Here is a 10,807-nt window from a genome sequence, read left to right as displayed (position 1 = left end):
TTGTGTTGCACAAGTACCTTAGGGATCCAACAACCTGCTTGAATAGAGTAGTGTCAGTCATCTCATCTTTAATTTATTTCCCTAGCTTTGCATTGATTTCAATTGGAGTGATAGCAGGGTTGCAACCAGCCATGTCAAATCTTCTCAATATTTCTCCAACATACTTCCTCTGATGCATCACCAGCCCTACTTCTGTCTCAGTGAATTCCATTCCCAAGAAACAAGTCAGTTTGTTCAGATTTGACATTTCAAATTCACTCTTCACGATTTCCTTGAATTCTACAATGTCTTTCCCGCTGCTTCCAATTATCAGTAGGTCGTCCACATACAGGCATAATAAGAGCATTGTTGGCCCTCCATTCAGTATGTAATGTTTCACATAAACTCCATATTCTATTGGCACTTGATGAAGCCAATGCTGATTAGAAATGAGTCATTTCTTTTGTTCCAAGCTCTCGGGGGTTACTTCAAGCCATACAAAGTTTTTCTCAATCTGAGCACTTTATCCTCATTTTCCTTGATCAAAAATCCTGGTGGTTGAGAGACATACACTTTTTCTTTAAGCAATCCATTCAAAAATGCATATTTGACATCAAGCTAGCACATCAGCCAGCCTCTAGCACTAGCCAGTGCTATTACTAGTCTGATTATCTCAATCCTGGCCACTGGAGCAAACACTTCAGAATAGTCTATGCCTACCCTTTGTAAGAATCCTTTGGCAACCAATCTAGATTTGTATTTAGTAATTTTTCCATTTAGATTCAACTTGAGTTTGTAGATCCATTTCACTCACATATGCTTCTGTTTTGGAGGTAATTCAAGCAGGTACCAAGTCCGATTCTTCTCAATTGCTTTGACTTCTTCTACCATTGCTTCCTTCCAAGGTATTCTCTTCATAGCTTCTTCAACATTTAGATCTCCACTGTTGTTAATTTCATTGTCATTGTATACTTCCAATTCTTTTAAATGTGTTGGTGGTTGCCTTGCTCTTATGAGATCTGCTTGATTCTATCCTTTGTTTAGTTGTGTCTCCACTGGCCTGATGATCATTTTGCATTGTATATGAATTTGTGTAGGCTGTTTGTTGCTGCTAGTCTCTTGTTCCCAGTGCTGGCTAGTGCTGCTAGCTTTCTGCTTCCAGTCCCAATTTTCTTGCCCAACTATTTTTACATCTCTACTAACTAGAATCTTTTCTTTAGTAGGATCATACAATTTGTATGCACTAGTTGGATAATACCCAACCAAGATCATGGCTTCACTCTTGTCCTGCAACTTTCTTCTTTTCCGTACAGACACATGCTTGAAACATAAAACACCAAATGTCTTTAAGTGCCTTACTGCTAGTCTCCTACCACTTCAAATCTCATATAGCAACTTTTTGTTGGACCCTTATTCAAGATATAAGTAGCAGTTGATGCAGCCTCACCCCAGAACTTGTGTGACAATTCTTTTCCCTTTAACACACTTCTAGTCGTGTCTAGGATAGTTCTGTTTCTTCTTTCAGTCAGTCCATTACGTTGAGGTGTGTAGGGGGCAATCACTTCATGTTTAATTCCATTTTCAACACAAAATTCCTCAAGCTCATGTGATGTATACTCACCACCTCTATTTTTCCTTAGCATTTTGACAGTTTTTGCACTTGGTTTTTCAACTTTCGCTTTGAAATTGTTGAATATTTCAAATGCTTCATCTTTGGTCTTTATCAAATAAATCCACAACATTCTACTGAATTCATCAACAAAAGTTATGAAATACTTATTACCTCCTAATGATAGCACCTCAAATGGTTCACATATGGACCTATGAAACACTTCAAGACAATCCTTTGCTCTTGCTTGCACTTGTGATTTGAAGAAGTTCCTTGACTGTTTTCTTGCCATACACGCATCACACACCTTCTCAGGAACATCAATCATTGGAATGCCACTAATTATCTTCTTTGTTCCTTGTTGTTGCAAGCTCCTGAAATTCAAGTGGTCAAACCTTGAAGGCCATAACCAGTTTTCATCAACTGAGCTCATTGCCTTCAAACATTGGATGTCTACAGCTTGTATGTTAATGACAAAGGTTATGTTCTTTGAGAGAGGAACCTTCAATATCATTTTCTTTTGTCCATCATACATTTCTAGTGCATCATTTTTCATAATCACCTGAAATCCTTTTTAAATCAGCTGTCATATGCTTAGTAAGTTGCTTTTCGTCCCTGAACCATACAACGCATTCTCGATCACAATTGTCTTGCCATTTATGTTTCCAAGAAAATAAAAAAATTTATAACTACTTTAAGATATCACGTTTCTCAAAAATCAAAAGGAACACTTTAAATTTTTTTCTTATTATAAAACAGGACAATCTCCATAGACTTGATTTAACTAATCTTTTTTAATTTTATTCCAAAAACTTACTAGTACTTATAAGGTTTTGATACAAAATTTCGTTTCTAATTAAATAAGTAAAAGTAAAATACAACTCTTATTCCCTATATCACCTATTAGAGCGAGATTTCTCCAAAATTGAACATCAAGGCTCATTAACCTGTAATATCTACGATTTCACAAACGCGAGGCCAAACCAGTCAAACACAAACAACGAAGGAGGTGAGTTTTGAAATCATGTTGATAGTATAATATAAGTAAGAAGAACACACAATTAATCATAAATAAATTGTATCATTACATAAACATTCTTTAAGGAAAAACATCACATTATAAAGTCAGAATCACTAAAGGAAACTCAACACGTTTCACTATAACATCAAATCATGTAAGATAAATTATTATTGCACATGATACATATTAATCACAACAAAACAATCACAAGAAAATGCAATGCTATGCATGATCTTAGACTCTATTTTACAATTTGATACCATTCTAACTCTGAAGTACTAAGTTAGGGGACTTGATACTATGCCACCACCTGAGTGAACGGACAATTCAAATTGGCCATGTCCTCATAGACCCCATCAACTCAACCCAAGACACATATATGCGATAGTCGAGGTAAATGCGTGTTGCATGGTAGCTCTTGACATTTGGAGTGCTACCTCTAAGTCACCTAGGAATTCCCCACCTGGATATCTCCAAGGTCTAACAATCTTGCCTTAAGACTCAACAATAGACTGTCACGATCAGACTCATTTAGTTGTTGTAAGACCCTAAATTCTTAAATCCTAAATTATGCAATTGTAGGGTATTTTATGTTGGGAATATGAGGCTTTTTAGCTAATTTTATTGGTATTTTGTGAGTTATGCCAAAAATATCTTTTTGGAGCCTTGATTAAAATTATTCGTCGATAAATAAATTAGATTAAGTACAGTGAATCTTTTGTCGAAGAATAATTTATTTATGTTACAAAGGATTTAATACCGGGCAGTTTTGTTAAAAATATATCGGGTTGCTGACAATTTTATCTATCAATTGAGTTGCGATGAGAGTACATATTTTTATCAAAATGGTTTGAGAAGTGATGTGGAAATGATGATTTTTATAAATATCTAGATATTTAGATGTTGGTTGGGTTTAATATATATATATATATATATATATATGAAAAGAAAAGAAAATGAGGAGAAAGAAAAAAAAAGAAGGAAAAGGAAAAGAAAGAAAATAGAAGAAAGGAAAAAGAAAGGAAACACTGAACCCTTTTCTTCCTCTCCCTGTTGCTCGCGTTTTTCTCCATCTTTCTTCTCCCTTCTTCTTCTTTGGCTTCTTTTACTTTCTTTTGCTTCAAAAAAAGGAACCCAAGGCTTGGTGGGTGAGAAAGAAAGAACTTCTCATCTTCATTCTTCTTCTCGGATTCGAAACGAAGGAAAACGATGTTGGTGATTTCAAAACCGTCAAACACAAATCTCCACATTTCTTCTAGATCTAAGCTTTATTTCGCGAAGAGATAGAAGGGAAAGTTGTTCATCTTCCCACTACGGAGCTAGTGAACTAACTTTAAAAGCGACGACGCGAGCAAAGATTTTATCGGAATTTATCGCGATACCTTAATTGCTCGTTAAAGCTACCGTTAAGGTAAGGGCTCCTTCCAAACTTTTAGTTTGAATTTAGGGACTTATTTGTGGTTGGGTGGAAAATAAATGTGTTTGGTTTGAAGTGTAGATTTGGGGAAAATGAATTTAATGCTTTTATAGGTGAAATTTTGGAGTTGGATTTCTGAGATATTGATGAGTGTTTTTGTGGAAATAGAATTTCATTCATTTGTGTGTGTTGTTGGGAAAATGAAATTTGATGGGTTTGAGGTGTGGTTTGTGAAAATTAGTTTGGCATGATTTATGTTTGAATTTTATGGAAATTTGTGATGATTGATGATTGAACTTGGTGTGGATTTTGAATTGATCAAGTTTAATGTAAATTGTGGAATAAATTTGATGTGTGTGGTGGAAAATAAATGTTTGAGTATGCTCTGTGTGGAATTTGAAAATCATTAGTGTTAAATGAGTATTAAAAATGGGGAATCTTTTACTATCTGCATTTACTTAATGATTGTTGTGGATAAAGTCAGAGTATGCTCATGCATTTCATAATACATGGTGATCGCGATGGGGTCATAGTGATGGTGATGACCGTGATGGGCCACAAGATGATTTCATGTGATTAGTTGGTTCATCTTATCCTTGCGGGGATTATCGCGTTGTCCTGATCTGTGAGAGATTGCACTCTAGTTGTGCTGATCTGTGAGCGATTGCACTCTAGAAAATAGTGTAAGGACTGTGATAGACGACACTTTAGTAAATCGCGCGGGCCTGTGATGGGTGGCACCTTGATAATTAGTACAAGGCCTATGATAAGTGGTACAATTATGATTTACGCCCCTTCGAGGAAGATTTTGGTTTGGAATTCCGGAATTCATGCATTTTGGGCATATACGCATTGCATTAGGGTGCTTGGCACACGAGTCATGTTTGATATAATGTGGTGATTATATATGTATGCTTAGTTGTGGTTGCGATTGTGCCCTAATTGGTAAGTGAGATTGTTTGAATTTGTGTTTAAGTGTTGCTTGATTGCGAAACCTTTTTAAAAGCTGATTTATGCTGTTTTTGCTGTTTTCTACTGTTTTCTGCTGATGTATTCGAATACAAGAAGGTTGTATTCGAATACAAATGTCCTGATTTGGCTACTGACTTATGAAACAACATTGTAGTCGAATACAAGAGGCTTGTAGTCGAATACAAATGTCCTGTTTTTGCTACTGACTTCTGAAATAGCACTGTATTCGAATACAATGATGCTGTATTCGAATACGACAGTGCATTTTTGTTAAAAACTCCATTTTTCAACTTTGATTATGCATGTCTAGCATATGAAAACCCTTTCAAGGTGCATGCTAAATTGAAAGGTTATTTTGTGCATTTGAAACTTAAATGTTATGTGTTATTTGTTAATTTTGGTTGGTGACCCTTTACAATTATTGTGGAAATCTGAGTTTTGCCCTCAGATGAGAACCAGGATCGTCCTACCGGTTAGTCCCCTGGAGATGGGAAGGTAGTTGGACACACCTGACTGAAGATGTGTCCAGAGGTTTTGTGCGGGGAGTGTGGAGACCACTCGGGTTGTATAGCTTTTTGTAGTATGACCAGATTAGATGGTTGTATAGAGATTAATTGTCTTTCTTTTGGGAATGTATTTAATTTATTTTGGAAGACTATACCTATATCTCATTTTGTCAGCTTGACTTTTATTTTGATGGATCCATGTACAACTTTTGATGTGACGTGGGGAAGTTAAAATTCTTGGGGCAGTGCTTTTGTATAGGTGTCTGCCGAGAATACCCAGGGGTATGAGCTATGTCTGATAGGCCTCATAGCCCCGGTGTATTTTGATATTTAAATACTTCAGATTTTTATTACAAAAACTATTCCGCTGCTTTTAAATATTGTTGACTGTTGTCGTTGTGTTACGACTTAAATATTCATCCAAAAGTATTTCTTTCTAATTTCTGAAATTCGATTTTAGTTTTGTTTTGAAAAAAAAAAAGGGCTGTTACAGTTGTATTTCCCCAAAATCACTAGACTTGTTAGGTCCTACCTATATGATGACAAAATAATCTCCACTTCAAAAATTCACATCAACTTCAAATATTTTCAACATCTATTTTCTCCCCTTGTTAGCCTAGACTACTCCATTAAGAGCATGATCTTTAGCACAAGTTGGAATCATCATTATTTCATCAATTATGGGGTTACTTCAATATTCTCATCACAAATTTATAAAATCATTATCATTAATCATACATCATTATGATCATCATATAAACTCATCACAAAATTATAACATTATTATCATCAATCAAATATCATCATTATCATCACATAAACATATATTATACAATGCATCCATCTTTTATTATCACATCACATAAACTCGTCTAATCAAACATTTGCACATAATTTCATTCGACATCCAACATTACAATAATATCACACAGCTATTGAAAGTGAAATCAATCAACACCATATAAACATTTCTATTTCACATTTTAATCTCACAATTTTCATATTAGCACATTAATTAATTTATCACTCAAATGACTAATGTCGTATGTAGCAAATCCCAGATGAATCGTTGGAAAATACAGTTTTCCCGTTCATCTCACAATATATTATACTCATGAATTCAAACGCTCTCTTACCCCTTACCTTGTTTTGACACTTTGACATGTGAATACAAGTCCACAAATAAACTACCTTTGTTCATTGACTCGTTGTCCTTCAATCGATCTAACTCGATATTTTATGGGTAAACGTCAAAAATAAATTATGAGAACACACTATAAAATGGTCAATTTCGAAATTGAGTCAAGTAAACTTACACTAAATGGGAAAATAATAAGTGGATAATATAGTCACTGTTCACATGGTCGTTTTGACGCTGAATTCACTAAAACCAGACTTACAGTGAAGAAGAACGATGTAAAATAACGAATTCTATAAACGGAGAAGTCAATGTATTTTAGAGAGAAATTAGGATGGTTAAAAATCTGAGAAAATATCTTTAACTGACTAGCTAAATGAGTAAAACAACATACTGAAATTTGAGTGAAAATGGAGAAAGTTTTCTGATACAGTTATCGATCGCCCATGCCAATTTTCTTGTGTTTCTCACTACAGCCGCTCCTCTTCTTCTCTTCTTCTGTTTCTGTTCATGCTTTTCTTTCTTTTCCTTTTTAATCAATGTTCTTTTGTTTGTTTATTATTATTTAATTAGGTTTTACTCTTGCATATGAGTCTAACTCATAAAAACATTTTACTACTTTTATTTATTTATTTTCAAATAAAATCAACAATTATCAGAACTAATATTTTTTAACACAATTTAATTGCTAAAATATTACTAATATTTCAAAACTAATATTTTATAAAATAAAATAATTAAGCTTTTAAAATACATTAATAATCAAAACCCTCATATTCAAAATAATACCCATAATTATACTTATTTTTTTTCTTTCAAATACTCACATTAAAATACTACCATCATTAGAAAATATTCAAAATTATAAAATAAATAAATATAACATCAACACTTTATATTAATTATTAAATTATAATAAATATATATATAAAATCACAATATCTTAACAAGGATATAAAAGTAAAGGAAATTAAACACAATATAACTAATATCACAAAATAATTATTTATAAATAAATAACTAAAAATAAAAAAATATTTATAAATATTAAATTATAACTACGTGCACACTTAACATGAGTCAAATGCACAAAAAAATATCACATTAATTGCGTACCCACATATACATGTAAAATTGTCTAAAACTTTATTCTTTAAAATATTAAGCTAAAATACTATTGTTTTTAGAAAAATATACAAAATAATAAAATAAAATATTTGCTATTTATATTACTCATTTAGTCCAATATGTACAAGATTAGAACATCATAGAAAGCACACTATCAAGAAAATTCATCAACGTATATTCTAAAATAATTTTAACACCAAATTACTTATTTAAAATCCTATTAATTCATTAACGAAATAGTTTATTATAAAAATTAGGGTGTTACATTATGTTATCAACAAACCTAATCTTTTTTCTTCTTGATGTATCAATATCCACTAGTCATTCTTTGTGACTTCTTGTGTGATTAGAGCATCCAATATCAAGGAACTAAAATTGGGATCGAGAAGATTCTTCATTTGTGGTAGCCATCAAAAAGACTATGTATGAATCTGAATCATCCTCTTGTGCAGCACATGCCTCACCCTTCTTCTTCTGTTTTCCTTTTTTAGCCCAACATTCATCAGCAAAGTGTCCAAAATTCTCATAGTTGTAGCATTGTATCTTCTTCTTGTCAAAGTTCTTTGATTTTCCTTTGAATTTACCACTTGCACTTCCTCCCTTTGATGAAGACTCGGACCTATCCTCAGACTTCTTGAATTTATTCTTCTTCCACTTCTTTTTCTGATCTCTTTTCGTATGAACTTGTGCTGCCAATGCTTGATCCCCAGACTTCACTCCATTCCTTTCATCCATTCTCAATTATCTTGCTTCTAATGTTCGCTGAAATTCTTCAAGACTCAATGTTGAAATGTCTTTGGATTCTTCAATGACACACAATGTAATCAAACCTGGGATGGAAAAATCTCAAAATCTTCTCACACAATTTCTATTCAGTCAACTTCTCACCATAACCAGCCAACCATCTGATTTGTGATTGTTCTTAATCTTAAAATAAGATCTATTACCTATTCTTGTTCCACCATCAACAACATCTCGGATATCCATTGTAAGATTTGCAACTTCACCTTCTTTACCTTGGTTCCTCCTGAATAACACTTCTCAAGAATGTCCCAGGCTTCTTTTGCGCTTCTCGCATCAAATATCTTGTCAAAGTTGGTTGTATCAAGTCATTAATGAAGAATTGATGTAGCTTTGCAATCTTTCTTCTTGTTTTCTTTAAAACTTGATATCTGCTCCTTTGTTGGATTAGCTCCCAAATTCTCAAAACCATTTTCTATGATTTCTAACACTTCTTAAAATCCAAATAATGCTCGAACTTTCACTCTTCGTCTATCCCAATCTTTTCCATCAAAGTGTGGTATATGAGCTGAAAAATTTCCATTCTTTGCACTTGAACTCATCCTCACTTCACTCGTGTTTTAATCCTCAAACTTCACTCGTGTTTTCACTCTGATTTGGATCAACTCTTATGGCTTTGGATACCAATTGTTAGCTTTCAAAGCTGTTACTTCAAGTGCAAGAAACAGAAACAGATGAATTGTAGGCCTTGTATATAGAATGAATTGAATATGCTATTTATACACGAGGTATCTATACTCATTCTAACTTTCCTCTAATTCATTAACTAACTAACTAACTAACTAACTAAATAAGTGATTAATTACTTAGTTATCACATACAACTAATGCCTTACTTGAATACAAGTTATCTAACAAAACGACAATAGGAACAAACTTTAACGGGGCTACAGTGACTAACATGAAAGGTATGTAAGAGTAGAAGGATCAAACAGAAGTAGTAAGAGCTGACAACGAACCAACTGCACAAGCTATAAAATCGGTTGGCTCCACACCCAATCCAAGTAAACCCAAAACTAGATCGCATCAAAGCAATACCTGTTAGGAAATAAGAATAAATGCATATTCTTGGGTCATTAGAGAAGACTCTGATACCCCAATTTTTTTGCATGGTGAATTGATTTAAGTGGAAAGAAAAAAAAGGAATACTAGAGTTAAGAATAATGGCATTAAACGGCTTTTCAAAGGAGGAAGGCCACACGCTCAACACACTAATTTTTTCTGGAAAATTTACCATGTATTTCTAAAATTATACTCCTACACTCACAATGTTGATGAAATGACATATTTGTCCTCGTATAAATATTAAAACTTGCCATTTTCCACCATCATATCATTTCAATTTTCCGGTACACAAGTGAGTTCCAATTTTTTCCATTTGTTCGGAAAACTTGAAAAAAGTTTTTCGATACATAATTTGCACTCTGAAAAACGTTTTTCAAGTTTTCTGGTACATATGTATTTATCGGAAAACTTATTTTGAAGTTTTCCTGAACTACCAATAACTTTTTTTCAACATTTCGGGAACACAACTCATTACTAGAATCCTTTTTTTTAATTTTTTGGTAGTTACCGGAAAACTTGAAACCACAAGGTTTTTGAATTTTTTTTTAATTTATTTTTTAACATTTTTAACCATTTATACCGAAAATCTTTTTTTAAAGGTTTTTGGTAGACACCTCAATCTTCTATACCGGAAATCTTTTTTAAAGTTTTACGATACAAACCTTCTGTTAATATTTTTAACCTTATATACCAGAAAACTCTTTTAAAGGATTCCGGTACACACCTTCTCAATCTTCTGTACCAAAAATCTTTTTTGAAGTTTTTACCGGTACAAACCTTATATATACATTTTCAACCTTTTGTTTTGGAATTTCTTATAAAGGTTTTCGGTACACACCTTTTCAACATTCTGTACCAAAAATCTTATAAAAAAGTTTATGATAGTTTCTAGAAATCTTTTACGTAGCGTAAAACTTGGATTGTTTGGTCTGAAAATCTTTGAATGGTTAAAGCAAAATAAATTTAAATTGGTAAAATAGTAAAAAAATTCAATTATAAATTTGACAGTCTTAAAATATTGTTGGGGTATAGGTATAATGGTGGAGGTACATGGTAAAATTTTCATTTTCTCTTCCCCACTAAGGAGAGCTTCATCAAATTGCAAAAACAGACCCAAAGGGAAGAAATGGACCAACACCATGAGCCAAATGAAAAGCCCAAGGATAGGTTGC

This window comes from Cicer arietinum, chromosome 6 (assembly GCF_000331145.2).
Source record: "Cicer arietinum cultivar CDC Frontier isolate Library 1 chromosome 6, Cicar.CDCFrontier_v2.0, whole genome shotgun sequence".
NCBI lineage: Eukaryota > Viridiplantae > Streptophyta > Magnoliopsida > Fabales > Fabaceae > Cicer > Cicer arietinum.
Note: the sequence above shows the minus strand (reverse complement) of the source record.